Source organism: Triturus cristatus, chromosome 4_1, assembly GCF_964204655.1.
Source record: "Triturus cristatus chromosome 4_1, aTriCri1.1, whole genome shotgun sequence".
NCBI lineage: Eukaryota > Metazoa > Chordata > Amphibia > Caudata > Salamandridae > Triturus > Triturus cristatus.
Genome location: NC_140585.1, coordinates 1127760527 through 1127777208, shown reverse-complemented (window position 1 = coordinate 1127777208; position 16682 = coordinate 1127760527). Strand labels below are relative to the sequence as shown.

The 16682-nt window shown below is 43.6% G+C and overlaps 1 protein-coding gene across 3 annotated transcripts in view; it reads right to left on the bottom strand.

Annotated features, from left to right (window-relative positions):
* Window positions 1–16682, bottom strand: part of PTPRZ1 (protein tyrosine phosphatase receptor type Z1) — a 550052-nt gene that overhangs the window by 373235 nt on the left and 160135 nt on the right. The window lies entirely within an intron of this gene.

The window sequence follows — 16682 nt, the reverse complement described above, 5'->3', positions numbered from 1 at the left end:
ACTGAGTTAGACCAAACAAAATGAGTTTTTTATAGGTTTAGAAAATCTTATATTTTTTCTTAGAAAAGGAACATGTGCCCCCCTGTCTTCTTGCACCCCCAGTTCTAGCATGGCATGGACGTCACCGTACATGCCGTGCTTGAACAGTTTTGCTGTTGCCCTTGAGGTACCTGTTTTTCTGGGACCACCATGGGAATGGCAAAAAGACTGTCTGCCAGTACGAGAAAAACTCGCAATCAGGCAGGCGGTCTGTGCGCAGCTTCGGCACAGCCACACAGATGGAGAGCCGCACGCAACTGCGCCAAAGTCATAATCAGGCCCTAAATTATTGATAGACCTGCAACTAAAGGATCTACAATTTGCAGATGTATTCTTTAATCTAGCAGTACTTAATAATAACTCTGCACTAGTTTCTGATAACACGTGGGAGAGTTAAAATGACCTTTACTTTACTAATACGCCAACACCCATAGACCAGATAAACTCTCTATATGCCTGTTAATCTTTCAGTTTCCTTATTTTTCTCTCTGACAATAGTGAAAGTATGGCAAAGACAGTGAGCTTGCATACAAGGATTATGTAACGATATAATATAAACCGCGCAGCAGCCACTAAAATTTTGATACAAGTTTAAAAATACCAAGATTACCGCTGCATGAGTTCCCTTAATATTGAAAAGGAAAAGCTGTAAAGGTTCCTTTCAACCTTTAACTTAATTAGCACTATCTAAACCTAACTATTTTATCTTGACAATAACTTCTATAAATAATTTTGAACATTTTAGAAACACTTTCTTCATCTTTAATGCTTTTTAAACAACTTTACAATTCAGTTTTTCAGTTAAAAAACAATCCTTTGTAATATTTAATAAGTAGTTTACCCCTTTGGGGAGAGGAGCTGGCCTAACGGCTAGGGCGGTCTACCTCGAATCTGAGGAGCCGGATTCGAGTCTCGGCAATGACGCTGAACATCCTATGATTCTGGACAAATCACTTAATCTCCACGTACCTAAAAAATATGAATGTGTCCTCATGTAAGGTAACTGGTGTGTAAAGCGCTCTGATACCCAATACCGGGTCAAGTTCGCGCTATATAAAACTCAGTAAAATAAAATAAAAAATTATTTTAAAAAACCACCTAATATAAGTAAATATTCTGAATATACACTCCATTCAATTCTACCTAATCCTACAACTATCAAGTAAACTGTTTGCATAATCATAAGCAGCTTGTTTTAAGGAATTACATCTTTGTGGGAAGAAGCTACTACTTTTTAAATTAATTAAAAAATAAAACAAATCTTAAGGGACACAAAAATACGCATGAAATGTTTGGCATGCACATGTTACACTCTCACATAGGTATAATGAGCCCCATTCGATTATTTGGGAGATTTACCAACTCAAAGACTTCACACATCCTGGTATACGGTACACAGATCTAGGTATATGATATTTTAGAATGAAACACACTTAAACATGTTTTCCTATCTTACCTTGTATATTACATTCACAGTATAAAATATAAAATATGCATGTGTATGTTTGAGTCATTTTAATTTAACTTTTGTTTCTAAATCTTACTATAATCCTCAATAAATGCATGAACAATTCGGATATTTTAAGAAAATCACAGTTTTTAAATTAATTGAAAGTTTTTTTTTATTTAAACGTGATATTGTAATGTTAATAACTTTTTTAAATATATGTATTACAACTTATTTGGACTAATTCAAATACTTTTAACATCACAGAAATATTTAGGAACTTTTTTAGCAAATATCTCATGCAAAACATCACTTGGAACTATTGATGAAGGTTTTTCAGATCGATTACATAAATAAACGATATTAATATAAATGTTACAATATTTATAAAAAAAATCAAATGCAAAATATTTCTTATTAACAAATATATTGTAATGTCATTTTATATATTACTACACGTACACAACTATTTTTAAAGCCATAATACATAATTAAATAATGAATATTGAATATAAATAAAACATAAATAAAACAATGTAAATTAAGGGGTCGATTCCGATCCTGGATTTTTTTTTCCCGTACGACTCGTATCCGTATTTTTTTTACGTACGAATCGTACAAGTCCCGTACAAACGGCGAAGTACGATTCGTACGTGAAAAATACATACGAATCGCCTCGGGAAAAGTCTACGAGACGTCCCCGGACAGTTTTACATACAAATCGTAAAACTGAAGTCCGAGCGCGCAAGTACGATCCGTACCGCCCGTCCGAAAACACAAGCGCATGGAAAAGGCTCCGTACAGAGCAAACTATGTACGAGCCCTACACCGAGTACACTTGTGCCCGGGGTACGAGTCGTACGGCTCCCCCAGCCTCCCACCCCTCCCGCGTACGTCCGCACCGTACCCTCCACCCCTCTATGTACGGACCGTACCCCCCATCCCCCCGTATGTACGGCCCGTACCCCCCACCCCCTTTATGTCCGCACCATACCCCAGGCATACCCCCACCCGCATATGTCCGCACCGTACCCCAGGCGTACCCCCCACCCGCGTATGTCCGCACCGTACCCCAGGCGTACCCCAATCCTCACGTATGTACGGACCGTACATACACGAGGATTGAGGTACGCCTGGGGTATGGTGCAGACATACGCAGGTGAGGGGTATGCCTGGGGTACGGTGCGGACATACGCGGGTGGGGGGTACGCCTGGGGTACAGTGCGGACATACGGGGGTGGGGGGTACAGTCCATACATATGGGGGGGTGGGGGGTATGATCCGTACATACAGGGGGGGTGGGGGGTACGGTCCGTACATACGGGGGGTGGGGGGTACGGTCCGTACATATGCAATGTTGGGGTACACACCGTACATGATGACACGTACGATGTGGGTGATGGCGTGTACGTCGCGTAGCGGGCCCCCTTTTCCTCATGCATTGCGGTGTACTTAGCTTTTCCGGCACTTTTTGGCTCCCGTAAAAATATAGCCGTGCGGAGTGCTGTAGGTACGAATCGTACTTGCTGGTCCGTAAAACGCTGCCTGACTCTGTGCGGACGTCGCGTACGCGCTGTCCAGGATCGGAATTGTATGTCTTTTTTAGCCGTACGGTGTTTTTTACGATTCGTACGTAAATGGTATTTCTGTACGAATCGTACTTGCTGGTTTGTACGGTGGAATTCCCGGGTACGAGTCGTATGGAGAAAACGCTGCGTACGACCATTTGTACCCGGGTTTTACAGGATCGGAATCGACACCTAAATATTCATAATAAAAAATTATTACTAAACAAATGATAATAGCATAGAGAGATATTAGCATGTGTTTAAGCATGTTGCACCATGTGAGCTCATAGCCCATTGACTTTATTTTTATTTGAGGCTACTTGGGTCAACTCATTTAGCCCCACTACCTTTCAGTTTTTCCAGTACAGTAAATGGCACTTGTTTGTTGGATATGCAACATCTGTGATTGGCTTGCAAATTAAATATGGAATGTTTAAGATGAAGTCAACCTCCATTGCATAACCTAAAAGTATACACTATAAACTCAAACAAAAAATCACGATCAAAAAATAAAACTAGAAATGCACATCAATAAAAAGCACAATTGTTAAGAGATGACACAGTGCATTTAGAAAAGCAGAGCCTTAATGATACACAATCTTTGCATATGGTCTTCCTAAACACTTTAGAATAGCACTATGTGCTTCTCACAATACTCAAATGTTTGTTCAACATACGAAACTGAGCTAGTTAAATATAATTAAGGATCTTAAAGATTAAATAAAATGATAATCACATATAGTACAGTCACTCTAAAAAGTGAAAAGGGAATGAACAGATACCAATATATATTTATTTATACAAATGTTTCCTACTATGTTCGCTTCACCTTTCAGGCTCTTGCACCACTAATAAAATGGAACAGAATGTTGCAAATGTTGTTCCATCAAACAATGAATAATCAAATACAAATCTTATCTATTACATTTTCAAACAGAGCAGGATTTATAAACTTGCTCAAAAAGTAAAATAGAGTAAAATAGAGAACTACTGCAACAAAAGACTAGGGTTCAGATTTACTGTGATTTTGCATTAAGGGGTGCATCACTTATGTGTCACAGCCTGACCAAAATCCTTTTTGGTATTTACTAAGCAACAAAAAGCTACATTGCAAGTCATTCCATGGTTTAGTGCAGCAGTTCTTAACCAGTGGTTTGCGGACTCCTGGGGTCCACAAAGTCTACTTGGGAGGTCCACGACTTATTACAAAATGTAACAATATCAACAGATAAATACTTTGTACACAAATAAAGGAGTAAAATAAATGTAAAGTTTCATATTTTAGAAAATAGTCTCTAAATGTGAAGGAATTTGAAATTGGAGGGTAAACATTTAGGGGGCTGATTACGACGGCGGACGGACTTCCGTCTGTCTGCCATCGTATCAGAAAATGGGACCTCCCGCCTACAAGGCGGTGGTCTCACAATAAGCATTACAATGCGACCGTCACCACGGCGGTCGCAATGCCTATCTTTTACATTGTGGCAGGTGCTGCTAATTGCAGCACCCACCGCAATGTAAAAAAGGGACATGTTAAATATCCCTGCAATACGTGGCAGGCACCATGCGGTGCCTGCCACATGTTGCAGTGATATGTAGGGAGGCACCATAAGCAAGGGCGCTAGGGAGGAAGGGGAGCCCAATACAGGCCCACAAAGTCCCTTTCCGCCAGTCTTTTCATGGCGGGTTAACCGCCATGAAAAGGCACGTGGAAAGGGACATTATAATCCCTATGGTGGTGCCTGGCAGGCACCGCCACCATAGTAGGGAATACAATTACCCCAACGCACTTGCGGGCTCAAGGAGCCTGTCGGATTTGTGACGGGCAGATTTTCAGACCCCCATCTTCCCCACTCGCCATTGAACTATGGCACGCGGGAAACATCTAGCCTGTTTGTGGCAGTGGCAGTGGCGGTCTCCCAGCCGTCATAATTAGGCCCTTAGTTGGTATCCTCAGACTGACTCTTGGGAATATATGATGGGTGACCTCAATCGAATTAAAAAAAGTTCCAACATTAAAATTAAAATTTCTATTTGTTATATTTGTTTATGGATTAAATAAAATATTTCAACATTGGTTCATTTGTCTAATGAATGCTTCCTGCTGTATTTTTGTGTATTGTTTTGTGGTACAAATAATTAAAATTTCTTAGGCTAGGGTACCTAGATTCCATTAATGACACCGTGGGGGTCCACGGATTCCAATAATGATTAAGTGGGGATCCACAGGAGCTGCCCACCATGTATTTTAAGCGACGTTTTTTCTGCTCTTCCCGGACCAGCCCTATCCCTTCTGAACAAGTCACTATACCAGGGCTACGATCCCGACACCTTCAAGGAGGCAATTGTTGTCCCCCTCCTGAAGAAGCCTGGGGCCGATTCCCAAATCCTGAGTAACTACCGCACGATCTCATTGCTCCCATACCTGGCTAAGGTATTGGAAGCTCATGTGGCCAGATGCCTCTCTGTCTTTTTGGAACAGTCTGAGTATCTTGATCCACATCAAGCAGGGTTCCAACCAGCACACTCCACAGAGGCTGTCATACTGACTTTATTCGACACTCTTCCGAAGGAGGTCGATAGAGGCTCCCCACAGGCTCTGGAGTTGCTAGATCTCTCCGCAGCTTTTGACAAGGTCGACCACTGGATATTGGCAGATCGCGTCAGAAACGCGGGAATCCAGGGATCAGCCCTCAACTGGATTAGATACTTTCTGGAAAACCGTTCTCAGTCAGTCTGCACCGACCAGTTTACAGCCCCAAAGTTGAAGACTCCATGTGGAGTCCCGCAAGGCTCCTCATCATCCCCCCATTTGTTTAACCTCTATCTCCTTCCTCTGATACATGCCTTGAAAGAGAGGAAAGCTTGTGCCTTCAAATATGCGGATGACTTCCAACTAATGTTCTAAATGAGTGACTCTCCCGAATCGGTCAGTGGATTTCAATCAACTATGCTATTTATCCGCAACTGGATGAACAGCAATCATTTGAAGCTTAATCCAGACAAGAGTGAACTGGACCTAACAGGGGGAATCACACAACCCTTGAAGCCCACAATTTTGGCCAAAGGAATTAGGACAATCTCCCACCCTGTCCATTTCTGCCAAAAGTCTGGGGGTAAAGATCAACTGTGAGCTCACAATGAAGACCAAAATTAGCTCAGTGATCTAGACCTGCTTCTACCAGTTGAGGAAAATAAAGAAAATCAGTAGATTTCTTACCCAGGAAGCCTTAACTCAGGTAGTTCTAACTATGGTTATGTCCCATATAGACTACGCCAACTCGTTATACTTTGGCATCCGTTTTTATTTAATTAAATGATTGCAACTGGTACATAACCAGGCAGCGTGATTGATTTTTCAGCAACGAGATGGCAACATGTCACTCCTCTCATGAAGAAGCTGCACTGGCTCCCTATTCCTCAGAGATGCGCTTTGAAGATATGCTGCCTTATCTTCAAACCATTGAACGGTAGGAGCCCTAAATTTGTAGATAAACTTATCCAAAGGCACATTCCCACGTGTAACCTGCGTTCTGCTCATAAGCATCTTCTATCTATTCCCTCCTTCAAACTGAAGCGTGTGGGCGGTGCCAGGTTTGCCGTACTAACTCCCAGCTACTGGAATTCCCTGCCCTCCGAAATTAGATCTTGCACAGACCTCTTGAGCTTTAGGAAGCTCCTCAAGACTTAGCTGTTTAGACAAGCTTACGAGTAAGCTTCCAGGAATCCGGCACCTCTTAGAACAGCGCTGTGAAACCAATCCGGTGTACGTGCGCTATACAAGAACTTGTTAACATACCATAACATTAGAAACCACTGGTTTAGAAAATACATAGTAATGCAAGTCAGCGCATAGCATAGTGCTACCTTGCATTACTTTGCATCAGGTAGGCATTACATAGGTGTTCCCATGCATCCACCACTGTATTTGGACGCAAGACCAGATTTACAAAGATTTGTGAATCAACGTTTGTACCAAAATAGTACTTCTACGTGACAGATTAATAACAAGGAGTAATATCTTTATTTCTCCTGTTTACTTCCTTTTTACGTTTGTGCAGCATTCTGCAACACACATCATAAGAGGAATAAGCCTCAAAGGATTGTTTTTATTCAGGAAGGTATCAGTTCCTGCACAAAAACAAACCTGCCAGTAATGCAGAAACCCTTGCACTATAATGCAAGGGTGCCTGTGTTGGTCCTAGGCAGCATGTTATATTTTGTAATTAGTTGCCTGGCAACTGCTTGTTGTTCTCTACTGGCATGTAGCTTCCACTTCCAGAATCCGGCGTGTGGATTCTTGGAAGCAGAGAGACCAGTTGCTAAGAGAGCTGGGGCAGACCAGGGGCCGTTACTTCTATTAGAATAAAGGAGCTTCTTAATCACTTGTGTCCTGTCTTTGTAAAAGTGGCAACAAGGATGGGATCCGATGTCATTCATAATGCTGGAAGGAGCTTTTCAGTACATCCGCATCCTTTGGGTTAGCCTCCATATCAGCAGTGTTACAAAGGGTCATGCAAGGTGAGCTGAAGGACATGTTGAAGGTACTTGTGTTCCAAGATGACGTATTGCTGTTGGGTGAGGACAAGAACCAACATGATGTAATTCTGAAAGAAGTGTTGCAAAGGTTGGAGAGTGCGGGCCTTTTCATCGGTTTACAAAAATGCAAATTTAGCATACAGGAAGTGGACTATCTGAGTCACACGATGTCTTATGAAGGGGTGAATCTGAAAATGAGTTTAATTGAGGCGATTGAGAAGGCTCCTGCTCCACGAGACAGGGATCAGGTAAGATTGTTCTTTGGTCTTGGGGAATACTACGCCAGGTTTGTTCATCATTTTTCTGACATGGTGTATGTATTGCATGAAGTGATGGAAAAAGGGGTGAGATTTAAGAAGTCCAAGGAGTGCCAGACTGCATTTGAAAGGGTGAATGAAGCAATTGTGAGGGCTGTAGCTCTCAAACCATTTGATCCCTGTAACAAAATCATAATTGTGGCCGATGCACACCACTGCGGATTGGGTGCCGTGCTTATGCAGGAGCATGATGGAAAGTAAAGAGTTGTGGTTTTAGCTTTGCACACTTTGAAATGATGGAAAAGGAGGCTCTAGCTTGTTGGTAGGGTGTACAACACTTTCAAATCAATGTTTGGGGGATACATGTTGCACTGCGAACCACTGGTGGATTTGATCACCACAGTAGTTGGGAGAGCCTCACCTAGAATTTCTAAGTGGTGGTGCCGTCTCCAAGAGTATACATTTTCTATCAAGTATGTTCCTAGTGTAAAGATTATTAATGCTGAATGTTTGTCCAGGTTGCCGATTGATGATGAAAATGAAGATGATGATGAATGGGTGCTGGCGGAGGTATCAGATATGTGTGGTGCTATCAGGAGGGAAGAGTGGAAGGAAGCTGTGTTGGCTGATCCCAATCTGGTCAAATTGATGGAAGCTCTACCATGTGCACCTAATTGAGGAAATGAGGATCTGGTTATGTATAAGCATGTATAAGATGAGTTTTCCAAAGAGGACGGTATCATGAGAAGGAATGAGAGGCTGATAGTATCTGTTGACCTGAGAGATAAGTTGCTAACCTTGCTTTATGAAGGACACGGAGGCATGACAGTTATGAGGAGGAAAGTATGAGTCAATTTCTGGGGACTGGGTATTGACAAGGAGGTGGAGAGTTGTGTTCGGGACTTTACCTCTTGTGCGTCCAGCAGTACATTGCATGTGATGCAGGAAACACAAATCAGTCCTGTGGTTTTGCCAAAATGCCCATGGGAAAAGGTTGCGATGGGCATCTGTGGCACATTTGAGGGACTGTGAGGTATGTTAATGTGGTAATAGATTACTTTTCAAAATGTTCTGAAGTAGCATTCATGAAGGAAGTAAAATCCAGAAATGTGATAAGTTTTTGTGAAACATATTCAGGAAGGAGGATTGCCCTGCTGACATAGTAATGGTCAATGGTCCTCAATTCATGTCAGTGGATTTTAGTTTGTTCCTTTCAAGATGGTGTATCAACCATTGCAAAATACCAGTTTATCATCCCTGGGGCAATGGTTTAGTGGAATGCTTCAACCGCTTGTTGGGTGAGAGCATTCAACATGCCACTGCCGGCAACACGTGTTGGAAGAAGCAAGTGCATGATATGTTGTGGAACTACTGCACTACGCCACATTCAGTAACTGGGGAAACCACATTCTGTCTACTGAAGGGCAGAGTACTGTGCAGTGTTGCGGTTCCAGCCTGGATGGCAAGGTCTGATCTGCGTAAGGTTAAATATCATGATGTACGCAGTAAAGTGGGAGGGTATCAGACTAAGTATAGTCTAAGACACAACAATGAAGAAAAATGAAAAGGTATTTACCAAGGGAATGTTGGTCAGAGTATCCGAAGGAGGGGTGAAGAAGAAGGGATGCTCAAAACATTCTTTCCCAAACACTGTGATTGAATTGAGGGGGAACATTCTCAAATTGTCAGAAGGTAATCGTTGGTTATTTATGGAGAAGCGGAAGGAAAAGAATGGTCTAGGAGGTGTGAGGAAAATGGCAGTCTAGAGAATCTAGCTCCCGCATAAAAAGGAAACCAAGAGTGTTGGAGGATTGTGTGTATGCATAAATTGTGCTACAAAAAAAATCTATATATTATTTATATCCCTGTATATATTATTTTCATGTTAGTGTTGTTAAGGAAGGGAAATGTGTTTTATAAGCAGTTGCCTGGCAACTGGTTGTTGTTCTCCTGTTACATGGAGCTTCCACTTCCAGAATCCGGCGTCTGGATTCTTGGATGTGGAGAGACCAGTTGCTGAGAGAGCTGGGGCAGACCAGGGGCCATTACTTCTATCAGAACAAAGAAGCTTCTTAATCACTTACATCCTGTCTTTGTAAACAGCACACAATGCACCAGAACAAGGAGAGAGCAGGAATGCTCCATATCTTTGTAAATATGGAGCATTTCTGCTCTCTCCCTTTTGTTCAACAAACTGCAGCAAGTTCCCTTGCTGCACCGCATTGCGTGAACTAATAGTAAACATGCCCCTAAGGAATCTGAGTCACAATATTACTCAGTTAGAAAAGAAGGTGTGGGAAAAGTTTTTTTTTTTAGAGTGCATGAAGTGTTAGCAAAACATAAAGCAGGATAATTATGGGAAACACCAACATCAAATAAATAGCCACCCAGCCCAGAGGGCAAATATGTGTCAGAGTATAAGGGAATGTGTGAGATTACCACAAAACTTACAGACAACACAGCTAACCCCCAAAAAATAGTATTTCATGAACCAAAAGCAAACAATGGAAGCAAACACAAATATACTTGATCTATCTGTATCAATAAATGTGTTTTTTAATATTATGGGATAGGCTTGGGTAATTTGCATAAATGTAAATCACGATTTATTTTGGAAAATTACTGCACCTCGAGGTAAAAAAATGGTTTATGCGACATGTTCAACCAACGATGCATTTCGAAGACACATCAGTGAATTTTGCTTAGGTCAGCATGGTCTAGAGAGGCTGTTTATTGTTTGCAGTTAATTCACTGTGTTCAACTGTTAGTTTGACTCTTCTTGTGCTTATTTCCTGATCTCTTGAAAGGGGATAGACCAGCATCACAGAAAAGTGTTCAACACTGGTTTGCATCTCGAAAGTTGCCTGTGGTAATTTGGGATGTGTATGCTCCCGACTTATGCATATTTAGGGCCCAATTCCGATCTCGGTCGGAAGGCCTCCGATTCGATTTGGTTTCATCTAAACTGATCCGCAGCCCTTGTTTCCAACTGACTCGTTTCCAATTCCGAATGTCCAAGTACGATGCCTGGAAACCCTTAGCGCTGACCGAATCGGTTCCGGAAGGCATACGGAGAGATAGGAGTCGAATCGTACAGCTCTATGGAGTAGGTTTTCCAAGCAAGCAAGTAAGATGAATGATTCGGACACCCTTTACGATTCGTTTTGTCTGGATCAAAAAGGCTGCCGGATTCGGTCTTTGGGGGCCCGTAGCAGACCCCCCTTTAACCGGGGCCCTCTGAATCGTGCCTTCGGGGGTACCGGTTGGTACCCCATTTCAGACCATGCACAGTGTGGCAGGCACTAAGGGGTGCCCACCACAGGGTGCACGATGATCCCCAACCACCCCTTTTGTAAATGGGAGCCTGTGTACGCGTTCAGTACACAGGCTCCCATTGAAGTCATTGGGGGTCGGACGGATCGTATTCTGATGCATTCACATGCATCATACTTGTTCGGTCGGACTCCCCGGACACGAGACATACAGAAAGCATTCCGGACACGAGTCGTTCGGTTTGCTTTCGGAACAAGATCGGAGTCGGGCCCTTAGCACTTTCATTATGAATCTTGCACTGCCCACTCATACATATGCTGATATTAACTTTGGCAGGACTCTCCTCGGATCCATGCATAGTTCTATCCTGGGTTCAGTGACAAAATATTGAGCACAAAATATCTACTTACAAAAATATCGAGTCAAAAATATTGATTTTATTAAATATCGACTCCCTATACTATTAATTAAAATTACAAAAATATTTTTAAAAAATACATAGTTTCACTTATAGAGGGGCCGATTCCCATCTCGGTCGGAAGGGCACCGGATCGGGTTCGGGAGTAGCAGATCCGATTCGGAGGCTTATTTTCCGACCGAGTCGTACACAGGTCCGGACGTCCAAGTACGATGCGAACAAGCACGAAATCTCCGTCTGAATTGTTTCCAGCTCTGAACTGCTCCGTACGACTCGGTCGCAAGCAAACCGTGCAGCGCAATGGAGACGTTTCACGACTGAGCTAGTACGATGAACGATTCGGACAGCCGGATCGAGTCGGAGCATCCGGCTCACAAAAGCTCCCGGAGGCGGACTTTGGGGGTCCGACGGACCCCTGTCACCCGCAGCCTTACGACTCAGACATAAGGGGAGACCCAGGCATGTACGTACGGATGGCACCGACGCGTACACACTGTAGGGGGCACACTTGTGCGTGACGTACCCATTCAGTCAATGGGACACCATGTACGCGTCGTACGACTGACACCATTTGACTTTTATGGGAGTCCGACCGAACCGAGTCCGACAGCATACGGCCGCATCGTACTCGCTCTGTCGGACTGCAGGAGTCCGGCTCGGTCGGAAAACATTCCGGATCCGGCTCGGTCGGAGAGCTCTCAGACCCAGATCGGAATCGTCCCCATAGTTGTATAAAATATCGATTTTTAAATATATATAGATTTGAATAATAAACATTAATTACATTAAATATTAATTCTAATATAATCAAAATAAAATATATTTAATCATTTGTTTTTCAAAAGTATAACAATTATTATTGTTTTTTTTAACATATACATATTAATATACATATTCTTATTTACATATATTTTATTTGAAAGGCATTATTGAATTAATATTTATAATGTATATTATTTCCAATACTTTTTCTATGTAATAATATAAAAAAATAAATATATATCTATATACAATAACATAAAAAGGCTTATTACGATGTCCGAACTGTGACTGACACCGTCTCAGACTCGGGACCACCCAACCTCAGGTCGGCAGTTCCGACCGCCTGATTACAAGTCGCATACTCACTTTTCTCTAAGGGAGCTTGTGTCACGGCCATAAACCGGTCGTAATACAGACTCCTATAGAGAAATGGGGATGTGTGTAAAACCCTGCACCCTTTGGCAGGCACCCATTGGTGCAGGGTTTTACAGGGGTTACCCTAGGTACCCCCTTGAACACCGACCGTAGGCCACAGGGTGAAGGGGGCCATGCTGAATGCCCCTAAAGTCGCTTGCCGACAGCCTTTCTGTGTTGGACAGGTCATCACGGAAAGGCTGTGGGAAACCGACATTGTAATCCCGACGACGGAAACGTCATCCATAGGGGATTACGGTACAGTTCCGACCGGCTGGAAGACTCCGAGAACTCTTGAGAACTGAGTTTAAATGACCGGCGGGTTTATGTTCCAACTGCCAACATCGTAATCAAGCGGTCGGACTGCAAGCCGACCATGGCAGTCAGAAAGCCTCCGAACGTGGTCGCAAAGCTTCCAACTAGCGGTCAGAGACTTTCTGACCGACATCGTAATCAGCCACATTATGGTGCTGATTCCAATCCTGTAAAACCCGGGTACGAATCGTCGTACGGAGCGTTTTCTCCGTACGACTCGTACCCGGGAAGTCTACCTTACAATCCAGCAAGTACGATTCGTACGGAAATCCTATTTCCGTACGAATCGTACAAAAGACGTACAAGTCTGATCCGGGACAGCACGAACGCGACGTCCTCTTTTTTTACATGAGCCAAAAACTGCCGGAAAAGCCAAGTACGCTGCGATGCACGACGAAAAGGGGGTCCGGTACGCGACGTACACGCCACCAACCCCATTGTACGTGTCATCATGTATGGTGCGTACCCCAACACTGCATGTGTACGGAGCGTACAGACGCGCTGTTGGGGTACGCACCGTACATAGGCCAGGAGTGCGTATGTACGGTGTGTATGTCTGGAGCCCTCCCGCGTATGTCTGCACCGTACACCCCGCGTATGTCCGCACTGAACCGCCACCCGCGTATGTCCGCACTGTACCCCCACCCGCATATGTCCGCACCGTACCCCCCACCCGCATATGTCCGCACCGTACCCCAGCCGTACCCCAATCCTCGCGTAGGTACGGTCTGTACTGGCATTGCATATGTACGGTCCGTACATACGCGGGTGGGGGGTACAGTGCGGACATACGCGGGGGGAGGTCCGTACGACTCGTACCCCGGGCACAAGTATACCAGGGATACGAGCCGTACAAAGTTCGCTCCATACGCTTGTGTATTCGGAACGCCGGTACGGATCGGACTTGTGCGCTCGGACTTCAGTTTTACGAATCGTACGTAAAACTGTCCGGGTATGTCTCGTAGACATTTTCCCGATACGATTCGTATGTATTTTTTACGTACGAATCGCACTTCACCGGTTGTACGGGACTTGTACGATTCGTACGTAAAAAAATACGGATATGAGTTGTACGGGAAAATTATTCCCAGGATCGGAATCGGCACCTATATTTAAAAAACAAACCATTGTAATAAGAAATAAAAAACTCAAACAAAATTTAAAAAATTATTTACAAAAAATAAATACAATATTAAAAACAAGAAGTGCCTGCACCATGTGGCAGGCACCTCTTGGTGCCTGCCACACGGTGCAGGTATTTTCAGGGGGGCACCACAGGTGCCCCTATGCCCAGAAGGAGAGGGCCAGGGGAGGAAGGGGGGCCCTGCTGGGACCCCCAATTTCACTTTCCGACAGCCTTTCCATGTTGGAAAGGCAGACATGGAAAGGCTGTCGGAAACCAACATCATCATCCCGACAGTGGAAACACCATGCTTAAAGGATTATGGGAAGTTTCAGACCGACCGACTGGATCCATGAGCCTGTTGGAAGGACTCGGTCGACCCCTCCGACTGCTGCCTTTGACCGCATGCATCATAATGCTTCAGTCGGACCACAGCAGTAGATGCGGTTCGGACCGCAACCCACAAGCTGTCCGAACCGCATCATACTCAGGCCCTAATAGGTTGACAAGACCTTTATGTTGTTTGTTAGACCCTCACACACTATTGGTGTCATGCTCCATCATTGGGTCTCATCCTGGTCCCTAAGAATCAGGTTGAGGTCAACCATATCCCAGGAAGCACTTTGTATATTTTCCTACTGGGATCTCAAGATAAAAATACCTCGGAACACCTAGGCATCACTCTATGTGTGGTGTTCCCAGTGTGATTAAAAATTAATATTAAACTATGTTCAGTCAGGACAACTTGTTAGGGTCAAACTTTACATTTCCTGGAAGCGATTTTGGTGTGGATGCCAGATTAATAAATCTATAGGATACATTCTGGTATAGTGAGTGTAATCAGGAGGACGTATTTTATATATTTCCCCTCAGCATCTCCTTAGCACTAGACTGACCGGCTGGTCACACCGTGAAACCAATTCTTTATACTTATTGGTGAGTATCCTCTACCAAACTTCTATCGATATTTGTTTGTCTTTGGTATGAAGTCAAAGTGCGTGTTACTGTCTTGAGTGGGGTTCTGGACACATATGAAATTATTAGACTGAAAGAAAGTAAATGAACTGATTGCAATAGAAATGTGGGATGTAATTCACAAAGCATTTACTCTGGTGGAAGTGTAAAGAGACATTGCTGTTAATTAGACCTAATTCAATAGGTGTGAAGGAACAGTAAATAGAGGGGATGTACACTAGTTTGATGTTCTCATTCTTGAGCATATTACACAACTGAAGTATTAAATGCAGGTTATACTATTAGTCATTCTCTGGGGCGTGTCAGAGAATGAGCATGGGAATCTCTCAATGGAGACAGTGCTGCAGTGACAGCAGTCAGTGTTACACCTGAGGCTCTAGTAGTAAGCAGTGCTGCAGTGACAGCAGTCAGTGTTGCTTCTAAGACTCTTGTAGCAAGCAATGAATAGCAGTCAGTGTTATATCTGAGGATCTTGCTGTAAGTAGTGCTGCAGTAAGAGCAGGCAGTGTTGCTTCTGAGACTCTTGTAGCAAGCAGTGAATAGCAGTCAGTGTTACACCTGAGGCTCTAGTAGTAAGCAGTGCTGCAGTGGCAGCAGTCAATGTTGCTTCCGAGACTCTTGTAGCAAGCAGTAAATAGCAGTCAGTGTTATATCTGAGGATCTTGCTGTAAGTAGTGCTGCAGTAAGAGCAGTCAGTGTTGCTTCTGAGACTCTTGTAGCAAGCAGTGAATAGCAGTCAGTGTTACACCTGAGGCTCTAGTAGTAAGCAGTGCTGCAGTGGCAGCAGTCAATGTTGCTTCCGAGACTCTTGTAGCAAGCAGTAAATAGCAGTCAGTGTTATATCTGAGGATCTTGCTGTAAGTAGTGCTGCAGTAAGAGCAGTCAGTGTTGCTTCTGAGACTCTTGTAGCAAGCAGTGAATAGCAGTCAGTGTTATATCTGAGGCTCTTGCAGTAAGTTGTGCTGCAGTAAGAGCAGTCAGTGTTGCTTCTGAGACTCTTGTAGCAAGCAGTGAATAGCAGTCAGTGTTATATCTGAGGATCTTGCTGTAAGTAGTGCTGCAGTAAGAGCAGTCAGTGTTGCTTCTGAGACTCTTGTAGCAAGCAGTGAATAGCAGTCAGTGTTACACCTGAGGCTCTAGTAGTAAGCAGTGCTGCAGTGGCAGCAGTCAATGTTGCTTCCGAGACTCTTGTAGCAAGCAGTAAATAGCAGTCAGTGTTATATCTGAGGATCTTGCTGTAAGTAGTGCTGCAGTAAGAGCAGTCAGTGTTGCTTCTGAGACTCTTGTAGCAAGCAGTGAATAGCAGTCAGTGTTATATCTGAGGCTCTTGCAGTAAGTTGTGCTGCAGTAAGAGCAGTCAGTGTTGCTTCTGAGACTCTTGTAGCAAGCAGTGAATAGCAGTCAGTGTTATATCTGAGGCTCTTGCAGTACGTTGTGCTGCAGTAAGAGCAGTCAGTGTTGCTTCTGAGACTCTTGTAGCAAGCAGTGAATAGCAGTCAGTGTTATATCTGAGGATCTTTCTGTAAGTTGTGCTGCAGTAAGAGCAGTCAGT